At 42.5% G+C, this 9669-nt stretch overlaps 1 non-coding gene across 1 annotated transcript; it reads right to left on the reverse strand.

Annotated features, from left to right (window-relative positions):
• Nucleotides 1-9270: 9270 nt before the first annotated feature.
• On the reverse strand, nucleotides 9271-9376 carry LOC133874413 (small nucleolar RNA R71). The gene has a single exon (XR_009901275.1). It is a non-coding gene; the product is annotated as a small nucleolar RNA R71 (small nucleolar RNA).
• Between the last annotated feature and the right edge of the window lie 293 nt (nucleotides 9377-9669).

Genomic DNA, 9669 nt, shown 5'->3' on the forward strand with positions numbered 1-9669 from the left:
TCAAGACTCATGTTTTAGACTTTTGTTTTGGCTGCTTCAAAATATGATGCTTTGTGTTTTGTTGATTGGTAACATGTGGGTATAAAAACTGTAGGTGGTCCCCAAAGGATTTGATATGCATATATATATTGATTGATGTTATCAAGACTCTTCCCTTTTATTTAATTCCACTATATATGTGATTTATTGTGTTTTATATCATTAACCTCATAGGATGGGAAGCAGTAAACTGGTGGTTGAAGTTCATTATGGGGGTAGGTTCGACTGGAGGTTTGGTTATGTGTATGTAAGTGGTGAAGTTGAAGTGCATCACGAGAAGGTTGACCTTGATAAATTATCATATTTTGAAATTGAAGGTATATGTAAGAAATACGAGTATAGGTCAAGGGATTTAATGTATTTTAAAGATCCTAGGAAGAGTCTTATTGATTGCTTGTATTTAATTACTTCAGATCATGATGTGCTTTCACTGTCTGCTTGTCATACTGGGCATGTAATGTTGGAATTATACATTGTGTCTTTTGGGAATGAAGGGGGTGATGAAAAGGATAGTGAAGAGGATGATGAATAAGGAGGGAGGGTTAATTCTGATGATCCTTGGTGGACAGATAAGCTAAGTGATGATGAAGACTTATTTGATGTTGATGTTGGTGCAGGTGCTGGACCCTCTACTGTACAACCTGTTAATCCTAGGGTTGAGAGTAGTGAAGAGAGTAGTAAAGAGGGTAGTGATAATGATAGTAATGATAGTGAAGATGATGGGGACCACACTGAAGCTGGCCAAATGACATATGAAGATGTTGATGATGACTATAACTCTGATATGGGTAGAAGTGACATTCTTGTATCACCAGTACCTAGTGATGAAGAATGTGAAATAACCTCTACTCCAGAGCCTGAATTCCATTCAGTTGACATGGGAGATCCAGTTTTGGAACTAGAGATGAAATTCTCAGATATACGAACATTCAGGGAGGTTGTTAGGATGTTCAATCTTAAAAAGGGGAAGGACATCACATTTAAAAGGAATGAGAGACGAAAATGTATCGTTGTGTGTAAGGAACCAAATTGTAATTATGGAGTATATGCTAGAAAGATGCTTGATGAAGAGACATTTCAAGTAAAGTCTATGCAAAGTGAACATCTGTGTTGCAAGCAATTTAAGAACTCAATTGTGACATCCACCTGAATTGCTAACAAGCTCATAGACAAGTTTAGAGTTCAGCCCAACATGCCTTTGGGTGCAATTCAGAATGAAGTGAAAGAAAGGTGAAAGGTGGATGTAAATCCAAGCATGATGTATAGGGCAAGAACAAAGGCTAATAGAAAGATTTTTGGAAAGCATGAGTTTCAATAAGTGAAGTTGTGGGACTATTGTGAGACATTGAGATCAACCAACCCGGGAAGTTGTGTTATGATGAAAGTGGATAAGCCAGTGCCTAAAGTCAATCCAAAGTTTCTAAGAATGTATTGTTCCCTGGCTGCCATGAAGAAAGGCTTTCTGGAAGGATGTAGACCTGTTATAGGGGTGGATGGGTGCTTCCTTAAAGGACCATTTAAGGGGCAACTCCTAGCTGCGGTTGGACGAGATGGCAATGATAATATGTATCCAATTGCCTATGTTGTAGTCAAAGCTGAGACCAAGGACAGCTGGATATGGTTTCTGGAAACCTTAGTGTCCGATCTTGGACACCATGAGCGGCATAGCAGGCCAACATTTATTTCAGATCGACAGAAGGTAAGTTATGGTACATGATTACACTTCATTCATTTTTTATTTACAATGTTGTACAATCTTAATGTAATATATTGTTATAATTTTTGTAGGGGCTAATGTCAGCATTTGAGGAGGTCATTCCAAATTTAGACCATAGGATTTGTGTCAGGCACTTGTATGCCAACTTCAGGGACATCGGGGGGCATCGAGGAGTGGCCTTGAAGGAGAAGTTATGGGCTGCAGCTTCTGCATACACTGAAGGGATTTTATAAGTGTAATGGATGAGCTGAAGAATATGAATAGCGATGCCTTTGAGTACTTGCACAAAATTGACCCAAGTGCATGGCCCAGAGCATGGTTCACTGAGGATACAAAGTCTGACCTTTTGCAGAACAACATTTGTGAGTGTTTTAACTCTTACATTTTAAAGGCTCGTGATAAGCCTATCTTGACCATGCTAGAGATGATAAGGAGAAATTTGATGCAGAGATATCAAGCTAAGAGGGAGGGCATTCAAAAGCTGATTGAAAAGATAACTCCTAAAATTGCAAAGAAGTTAGAGGCATTAGTGTATGAATCAATGGACTATGTTGCCCTATATGTTGGTGATGACATGTTTGAAGTGAGTGGTCCAACTGGCAAACAATTTGTGGTGGACATGAGGAGAAGAACATGTGGCTGTAGGGTTTGGCAAATGATTGAAATCCCATGTGTGCATGCATGTGTGTCACAGTGCTGAGAGAAGAAGAAGGGTAAAGATGGAGTCTTGGAGAAGTGAAGAGACTGGGAGAAGTTCGGGGAAGAAATGGAGTTGCGGTGGGGACACGTGGCTCAGAAGGTTATCAGTAGCTGAGTTGCGTTCCAGTTGGAGTGGGTCCAAACGGTGCGTTTTGGGCAGCAGACCTGGGCCACCGATCTTAGTAAATAAGGACCAGTGTGTTGGGCCTTAGGTGGGTTATTTTGTCTAGGAATTAATGGGCTTAATTGTAAGGGGCTATAAATATAAGGCCTCTAGGTTATTAGGGTTATCTCTATTGGCATTTACTGCTTTTGTCTCATGAAGGGTGGCACCTCAAATTCTGCCATTACTGTTTGCTCTACTACCATTAATACAACTACTACTACCAGCATTCCTTCATTAATTTTCCCCCATTACTCCAGCATTATATCTACTCTGTTCCAATTTGGTATCAGAGCCCCCGATCCCAACCTATGAAAACCCGTTCTACTGCAATGGCTGAAGATTCTCAACAGTTGGCTCAGCTTCAAGGACAAGTTACTAGTCTTCAGGCTGAGATGGCCACCCGGGTGGAAATTCAGAGCACCCGTGAGGCTGTAGACCGCCTAACACAGATGGTACAGCTCCTTATGGATGACCGTCCCAGAAACCCAGAAAAACAACCCATCCTAAACACTGAAACCCACTCAGACACTGACTCCCCAAACAACCATATCCACCACCATCCTGACCCGAACAACCATACCCACCCACATATTCCTAACCCACCCCCCACCAACTTGGGCGGTGAGTCCCATTCCTTCCCGGAAAGTTCTTATTCCGGGGAAGGTCTTAAACCCAAGACTGTTAGGCTGGAATTCCCACAGTTCGACGGGGAAGATCCTGAGACTTGGTGTTGCCGGGCTGAGCAATTCTTTGAAATGTATTGCACACCAAACACTCAACGTCTCTCTATTTACGCCTTCCACATGGATGGAAAAGCCCTGGTGTGGTTCCAGGAGCTCAAAGCCAACAATGCGATCTCCTCTTGGACGGATTTCACCCGGGCAATTCAGATCAGGTTCGGCCAGGGTCCCTACGACGATCCCATGGAAACCCTTTCCAAGCTGAGCCAGGAGGGTTCCTTAGAGGATTACAAGAACCAGTTTGATATTCTTGCTCTTAAGGTACACCGGCTACCTGATGAGCATAAGCTCAGCTGTTTTCTTAGTGGGTTAAAAGATGAAATCCGGCTACCCGTCTGGATGTTCAACCCAAAATCCTTAGTAGACGCTTACTCCCTGGCTCGCATCCAGGAGGAGTGTCTGTCTAGCCTGGTACGTGGCGTCAGACCCCCGTGGAGGTCAACCCCATTTAACCACTCCCCATGGAGCATGAGCTCGGAGCTTCCTCTAGGTAATGGTAAGGGGATGTTTCCTCGGGCTACCTCAATGGGGCAACCCAAGCCTAATTCACAAGCCCCTGTGAGACACGGGTTCAATCCGAATAGGGGTCCACAACCGAACCAGGCATTGGTTCCGGTGTAGAAAATCACCCATGCACAAATGGAGGAGAGATGCAGTCGTGGCTTGTGTTACTCGTGTGACTCCAAATAGACTCGCGGCCATGTATGCACCGTACCCAAGCTGTTCCTCATCGAGGGCATGCCAAAGGATGAGGAGGAAGAAGGTAACCCGGTTATCCCAACCGAGGAGGACCCCGGGGAATTTTTCTTAGAGGAATTTCTGGAGATCTCGCTGAGTGCCATTACCGGAACCCCAAGCCCAAAAACCATGCGGATCGTCGGAGTCATCCGCTTCCATAGGGTTATTGTCCTCATTGACTCGGGGAGTACCCACAATTTCGTGGATGCAAAATTGGCAGCCTCGTTGGGAATCCAGCATCAACCCAAGGACGGAATTACTGTCCAAATAGCTAACGGTCAAGAAGTGGCTAGTCCCGAGTGTAGTAGGGAGGTGGAGGTTAAATTACAAGGGGTTACTTTCCGGATAGATTTGTTCATCCTACCACTGGCCGGGTGTGACGCAATTTTAGGCATACAGTGGCTCCGAACCCTAGGGCCCATTCTCTGGGGTTTTTCAGCCCTCACTATGCAGTTCACCTTGAGAGGAGTACCATGCACCCTACAAGGCCTACGGCAGGGGCCTAGGGTTAACCTCGAAGGTGGAGATTCTTTTAAGCTCCCTAGGCTGGAGAAAAAAGGGCTGCAGCTACATCTAGTGGGCCACTCAGTAACGGGCAGCCAGGAAACCCGAGAGATACAAGGTCAATCATTAAGTTTAAGGCCAGACAAGCAGCCACCTATACCGGGCCCAATAACAATTGTGTTGGAACAGTTTGCTTGGATCTTTCAGGAGCCCAAGTGACTTCCTCCCTCGAGAGCCCATGACCATTCCATTATGCTAGAGGCAGGAGCCCAGCCCGTCTCGGTTCGGCCCTATCGATACCCTTATTTCCAGAAAGAGGAAATAGAGCGCATAGTCCAGGAGCTGTTGGACTCCAGGGTGATCCGGACGAGTCACAGCCCCTTTTCATCATCGGTCTTGCTTGTGCGAAAGGCCGACGGCACATGGAGGATGTGCATGGACTACCGGGCTCTCAACAAGGTGACAGTGAAAGATAAGTTCCCAATTCCCTTGGTTGATGAGTTATTAGACGAATTATGGGGCTCTAAGGTTTTTTCTAAGTTGGATCTTCGATCCGGCTACCATCAAATTCGGGTGGTGGAATCCGATATACCTAAAACAGCCTTTAGAACCCATTCCGGGCACTATGAGTTTCTGGTTATGCCCTTCGGGCTAACCAATGCACCGTCCACATTCCAAAGTCTAATGAATCACATTTTTCAGCCCTTCCTACGGAAATTTGTGCTAGTTTTTTTGATGATATCCTAATTTACAGTAAGGATATGGACACCCACCTAGAACACCTCACAAAGGCCTTGACCTTGCTGAAACAGCACCAGCTTTTTGCCAAGCTCTCCAAGTGTAGGTTCGGATGTTCGGAGGTGGAATATCTGGGCCACATCATCTCGGCTGGGGGGGGGGGTTTGTGCTGATCCAGGAAAGATCCAAGCTATGATTGATTGGCCTCTCCCAAAAACTACCAAAGCACTTAGGGGTTTCCTAGGGCTTATCGGTTACTACCGGAAGTTTATAAAAGGCTACGGATCCATAGCTGCACCCTTAACAGCCATGTTGCGCCACAATTCTTTTACTTGGACTGATTTGGGCCGAGAAGCCTTTCAAGCCCTTAAGAACGCAGTTTCACAAACCCCTGTTCTAGCCCTCCCGAATTTCTCCCAGCCATTCCTAATTGAATGTGATGCTAGCGGGGTGGGCATAGGAGCAGTGTTAATGCAGAGTAATCGGCCGATAGCTTTTTTGAGTAAGGCTCTTAAGGGCAAGGCCCTATACATGTCAGTCTATGAGAAGGAACTGTTCGCTTTGGTGACAACAATCCAAAAGTGGAGACCATACTTATTGGGCAAGCCCTTTGTGGTAAAAACTGACCAACAGAGTCTAAAATTCCTACTAGAACAGAAAGTTGGCACGCCATTTCAGCAGAAATGGATCACCAAACTGCTCGGGTACGACTTTGTAGTAGAGTACAAGAAAGGAGTGGAAAATAGGGTGGCCGATGCCCTATCAAGGAAGGAGGGTTGGGAAGAAGATGGAACCCTTTTCTTGCTGTCTATCCCCACGGCAGAATGGATTGAGGAACTCAAGCAGCAGTATCAGAGTGATAAAGACCTACAACCACTATGGGAAAAATGGTTGAGAAATGAGCTGGACATTAAGAAATACTCAACCCGAGATGGGATTTTACTATATAAACAGAAAATTGTCTTAGCGCAGTCCCCTGAGATCAAGGCCCAAGTGCTCAAGTTTGTCCACAGTGATCCAATGTCGGGGCATTCAGGGTATGACAAAACCATTCAAAGGGCTAAGCGGGATTTCTACTGGAAGGGCATGCGAAAGGAAATCAAGAGGTTCATTAGGGAATGTGACATTTGCCAGCAAAACAAGCATGAAAATACTCGGCCGGCAGGGCTTCTTCAGCCCCTTCCCATCCCAACCAGAGTCTGGACTGACATCTCTATGGACTTTGTTGAAGGCCTTCCTCTCTCACTAGGGCACTTCGTGGTTCTGGTAGTGGTGGACCGGTTGTCTAAGTATAGCCACTTTACAGCCCTTTCTCACCCTTACACCGCGGCTAAGGTAGTGATAAGCCTTGAATTATTCGATTCAAGACCTCTTAAATTGCATTTGTTAGACCTAGTTCGTATTGTATAAATAACGTTTTGTTGTAGTTTGTTTTATGTCTTATTTTCAGGTCTTAGTTGAAATCTAATTCAAAATACTTGAATTAGACCTGAAAATACATCAAGAGTACTTTAGTCATTTTCCTGCAAGTTGAAGAATTGACCAAGGCAGTTCGATCGATCGAAATAAAATTGGATCGATCGAAAGTTAGATCGATCGAAATAAAAGTCGATCGATCGAATTCTCCGTCTTCCAGAAAATTAGATATTTCCAGATCTTTGCATTCTTTATGCAATTCAAATCATAAGTTGGATTTTGTGGACAGAAATGGAAGCCGACCAGCTCTGTTTGTGCGGCTAGAATTAACTCTTGATGGTCTTTTGTAAATCCAATTCTCTATATATATGAGATTAGGGATTTAGGTTAAAACATGCATCTTTTGGGGTTTGTTCGGATTTCCTCAGGTGTATCCCTTTAATTTCTCATGTTTTAGTTTACTTTGATGCACGTTTTCTGGGCTTAATTCCAGAGAGCAATTTCTTCTTCTTCCTCTTTGTTCTTCATGTTCTAGCTTAGGTTTTTCCCCCTTTTTGTAATCCGAATTTCATAGTTTTAATATAGTTGTTTTTGATTCATTTCTTTCTTGTTTCTTTACTACTTTCCTTTAAATTCATGCTTAGATTAGATTCAATTCATGTCTAGCTAAATTAGTTATTAGGGTTTGATAAAAATCCAATCCAAAAACCTATGTAGTGTTCTTGAGGTTCTTAGGATTTTCTTTAGATGTTTGATGATTGTTAAGGGCTAGAGGATATCAAAACCCATGCTAAAAGGTTTTGGTATCAAGATTCCAATCTATTTATTCATGAAAAAGAGTTAAACTTGTCTATGAGTTTTCTTAGATTTCTTGAGTAAAACCAACATTCTTAGAAATAAGAATGATGTCTTTTGCAATGGTTCTATATGACTTGATGTAGGACTACCTATTAGAGTCACTTTATAGATTATGCTAGGGAACACCGATCATTTCATACATTTGGTAGTATAGAATGTCTTTTCATTGTAGTTTAATCTTTACATGGAATAGATTGGTGTGAAACTAGATACCTTATCATTGTGGCCTAGTTAGGGTTTTCGTATATCTTGTATGCTTATTGGGATGTGTTTTAGAGTAGTAAACTAGGGAGCATTAGTCACTCCACACCTTTGGTAGAGTAAATGTTTTTCAATTATAGTTTAATCTTTACGTGGAGTAGATTAATGTAGAACTAGGTGCTTTATAACTACGTCTTAACGAAAGTATTTTCGTGTCGAGGTCGTCGTAATGGTTGACGCCCATTACACGCTCATATCAAGCATGTTAGGAAGATCCATATAGACTTTAAGCATTTCATTGGTTGAAGATTGGATAAGATCAACACCCTAAGTTTTCTCTTAGTTTGTTTTCAATTTCCGCTTTCCTTTGCCTTACTTGTTGTAGCTTCAATTCTACGACTCTTGCTTTTATTTTCATCTTTAAGTTAAGTTAGATACGTTCCTTTAAATATCCTGTTACGCAAGACAACCAATAATCTCTGTGGTTCGATCACCCTTACTATAGTACAATCAATACATACTATTGCGAGTGGTAAACTTATAAATTTAAAATCCACGTAGCCGCTTGGCGCACTACCAATTTTTGGCGCCGTTGCCAGGGATTAACGGTTGTTTATGGGATATTTAGGATTGTATTTAGTTTGATTTAGTACATATTGTAAATTCTGTCCATAAGCTGTTTTTGGTTCTGTATAAAAACTGTTTTTAGTATTTTGGGTGTTTAGGTTGGTTCTGTCTGTTTTCTGCAGAATTATGTTTCTGCAGAAAAATCGATCGATCGACTTTCTGACCTATAATTTCGATCGATCGACATAATATTGGATCGATCGAATTTTCCTACAGTAGCACTCTAGCTGCTACTGCACTGCCTCACTGCAGAATCGGTTAGTTTTCTTCCTTTTTCATTTTGTTTCTTTTCTGTACCTTGTATATATAGATTAAATTTTGTTGGTGGATGTTTGGTCGTCGTTCGTTGTCATTGCCTATTTTTCCATATGACCCAAACTTAGAGCGGATTTCTAGACGAAGTAGATCCAAACGGAACTCACGTCTAAGAGCCCATTCTGATTCACCAATGGCTGAAGAACCAAAGCCTATGCTACTGAGGGACCACTATGTTCCCTCGACATACACACCTACTTCTACCCTTCAGTTGCCGAACATTACGGCAGCTCATTTTGAAATTAAGTCCGGATTCATTCAAATGCTTCCATTATTTTACGGACTTAATACTGAGGATCCTTATAAGCATTTAGATGAATTCATAGAAATCTGCTCCACCATTAGGTTGCAGAATTTTACAGAGGATGCTTTAAGGATGCGTTTGTTTCCGTTCTCCTTAAAAGAAAAAGCTAAGTATTGGTTGACTTCCTTAGAGACCAACTCTATTACTTCTTGGGCTCAGATGCAACACGAGTTCCTTAAGAAGTACTTTACCATAGGGAAAACAAACCAAATACGAAAGGCCATAACTGGTTTTTCGCAGATAGAGGGAGAACCATTTCATGAGACTTGGGAGAGGATGAAGGACCTTTTACGAAAGTGTCCACATCATGCTGTTTCCAAGTGGCAGCTTGTACAGTGCGTCTATGATGGCTTGACTGAGCCACATAGACAGATGGTAGATGCCTCATGTGGGGGTACTTTTATGTTGAAAAGTGAGGATGATGCATGGACACTTTTTTGAAAATTTATCAGAAAACTCTTTACACCATTCATCATCCGGGCGTAGGACAAACACTAGGAACCAAACTCTTTATGAGGTATCCCAACCTTTGGACTTGAATGCCAAAGTGGATGCCTTATCTAGAAAATTAGATCAATTGTTAGCATCTGGTTTTGTTCATGCGACT

This window comes from Alnus glutinosa, chromosome 7, assembly GCF_958979055.1.
Source record: "Alnus glutinosa chromosome 7, dhAlnGlut1.1, whole genome shotgun sequence".
Lineage (NCBI taxonomy): Eukaryota > Viridiplantae > Streptophyta > Magnoliopsida > Fagales > Betulaceae > Alnus > Alnus glutinosa.